The following is a 2757-nucleotide window of genomic DNA, read 5'->3' as shown; positions in this document are numbered from 1 at the left end:
AAATGCACATGACTCCCACTGCTGCACAGGTTAAGCAAGGTCACGATAATGATTTGTTCATCTAGATCCCTCTGAGGGATGATGATGACCAGAGACAGTCTCTTCTCATTGCTGTATAAATAATTAAGTTTTTGTTATCCTGAGCCCCTGAGATTTGGGGGAGTTTTTGTTACCCTAGCGTTTCTTAGTCCATACTAGTTGCTATTTTGTCAAATACTGTTACTTTTTAAGCTCACTCCAGTGCCCACTACTTCATGAGGTGTTCTCTGATATTGTTCAAAAAGTAATCACTCTTCGTCTATACTACACTGATAAGAATAACATGTGCTATGGTGAGTGCTGTGAATTGTGTAAGACTCATGATTCATAGACCTGTACCCCTGAAACAAATAATACAATATATGTTAATTAAAAAAAGAATAATGATAAAAATGGCTAATTGAGTTTACTATTAGTGAGCTGTTGTGATAAGTATTTTATTCATATTAGCTCATGTAATATTACCACAAGACTATGAAGAAGATGTATTATTATTTTTTTACAAGTAAGAAACATAGGCTTTAACATTAAGGCTCACACATATTGCTCATATGGTATTTGTCATATTTGACTGAAATTTACAATTACTGGTTGATTCACATACTATCCCAGTTAAAATTAGAACACCTATTTAGCTTCATGTCTACAAGTCCCAGCCAGTGGCTGGCACACAGTAGGTGCTCGATTATTAAAACATATCTTTTTCTAATTTAAAAAAGTACATTGAAAATTTAAAGATGAAAGAAAATGTAAATGATAAAACAACAAATACTTTTACGTTTTACCATTCTAAGAAAGTTTGTTTTTTTTTTTTAAAGATTTTATTTATTTATTTGACAGACAAAGATCACAAGTAGGCTGAAAGGCAGGCAGAGAGAGAGAGAGAGGAGGAAGCAGGCTACCCGCTGAGCAGAGAGCCCAATGTGGGGCTCGATCCCAAGACCCTGGGATCATGACCCGAGCTGAAGGCAGAGGCTTTAACCCACTGAGCCACCCAGGCACCCCTCTAAGAAAGTTTTAATAGAGATCTTTAGTTTATTTCCTTCTACTTTTTCTGTGCATGTGTAATTTGCACACCACTGACACAATATTCTGTGTGCAAATTTGTAGATTGAATTTTATACTTAAATTCAAATATTAAGCACTTCATACTCTTTTCTGTAACTTTATTAAAATACTGAGTTTATTTCACATGTTTATTTTTTTCTCCCCACCATTTCCATTGTCTGATTATCACTGCTACTATGTCCTATCATCACATTCCATACATACTCAAACCCAAGCAAACAGTGGAGTTCCATCTTTAAAAAGTAGACGGGCATTTTGGACAACACATTCTTGGCATTGGAACCTAGACAACATTTATTAGACATGGTAGGGAAAATTCTCACTCTGTGTTATAAAAAGGATATCCAGATATTAACTGTTACAGAAATGAAATGATGGAAAATTTTAACAAACTTTTAAACTATTTTCTTAAAGAGGTTTCTCCAATGCTGGAGATCTTGAATAAACTACTGGTCAGTCATCTGGAAGCAATTCTTCACATAATTGATGAACTTGGCTTCCACTCTGGAAAGAAAACCACCTTTTTCTATACTTACTTGCATTTTTGTTTTAATGTCCTCTACAGAACTAGGTCTTTTGAGTGTCTTAAGAAGAGTTTTTTCCTGTTCTATTGATCCTGTGCTTTTTGATCTTCATGTGGATAGTTTTGAGTCTGTTTCATTCTGGTTTGCAATTTTGGCTGGAGTATCTCATATAAGTTTTTTACTGGAGCTTTTTCTTCAGCTTCTTCCTCATCATTATGTTCATCATCATCTCCTCCCCCTCCTCCTTCCTCAACCCCCCCCCTCGACCTCCCTCCTTCTTCTTCTCCTCCCCCTCTCCTTCTTCTCCTCCTCCTCCTCCCCCTCCCCCTCCCCCTCCCCCTCCTCCTCCTCCTCCTCCTCTTCTTCTTCTTCTTCTTCTTCTTCTTCCTCATCATCTTTATCATCATTTCCACAGCACCAAGTTTTGCTTTTCTCTGGAAATGTTCTAAAAGTTCCAAAGTTAGAGCACTTTACAGATGGCTAAGGAATTTCACATCCTCTTCCTCTTCATCTTCTGACTCAGCATCTTGCCCCACAGCTACTAAGTGCTTTCCACTGCTATGCACAGACCCTGAACACCATGTCAATCATAAGACTACAGGTGGTGTTATTGCCAAGCCCACAAGGGAAATCTTGGCTATACAGACATTTTCAAATTTTCCAGTGTGACTTGCATCGGACTGCCTTTGCTTCAACAGTGTGTAATTCATCCTTTGCCCCAACCCCTAAAATGACTGTTCTTTAAGATAACTGGTGTTCATTTTCATCACTATCCACTTTAAAATGGTAATCTTTGTCAGCCTTTAGTTCACAACTGAAAAGTTAGATCTGGGGCCTCAGAGGGCTCATGTCCATGTCCATCAGATCTCTCATGGGGTGCTGGCACACCCATAGGAAGTTAAAGAAGGCAAAGAGAGATAAACTCCTACTATGCCAGAGAAGAGCCAAGCAGAACAAGCAGAACAGAATCACACCAGGGAAAGCAAGTATTCATTGTCTTAGCATCTATTTTATAAAAAATAAAATGCAATCATATGGGTAAAACCACAATTTTCACATTTCACATTTACATTTCCTGGATGTTATTAATTTTATCCATTCCTTCCTTCAGAAGTATTTTTTTTTA

The 2757-nt window shown here is 37.5% G+C and overlaps 1 pseudogene; it reads right to left on the bottom strand.

Moving 5' to 3' along the window:
- Positions 1-1502: 1502 nt before the first annotated feature.
- Positions 1503-2504, bottom strand: LOC111142715 (annotated as a pseudogene).
- Between the last annotated feature and the right edge of the window lie 253 nt (positions 2505-2757).

Source organism: Enhydra lutris, unplaced genomic scaffold (genome assembly GCF_002288905.1).
Source record: "Enhydra lutris kenyoni isolate GAN:26980312 unplaced genomic scaffold, ASM228890v2 scaffoldscaffold8, whole genome shotgun sequence".
Lineage (NCBI taxonomy): Eukaryota > Metazoa > Chordata > Mammalia > Carnivora > Mustelidae > Enhydra > Enhydra lutris.
Note: the sequence above shows the minus strand (reverse complement) of the source record. Positions and strands in the feature narration are given on the sequence as shown.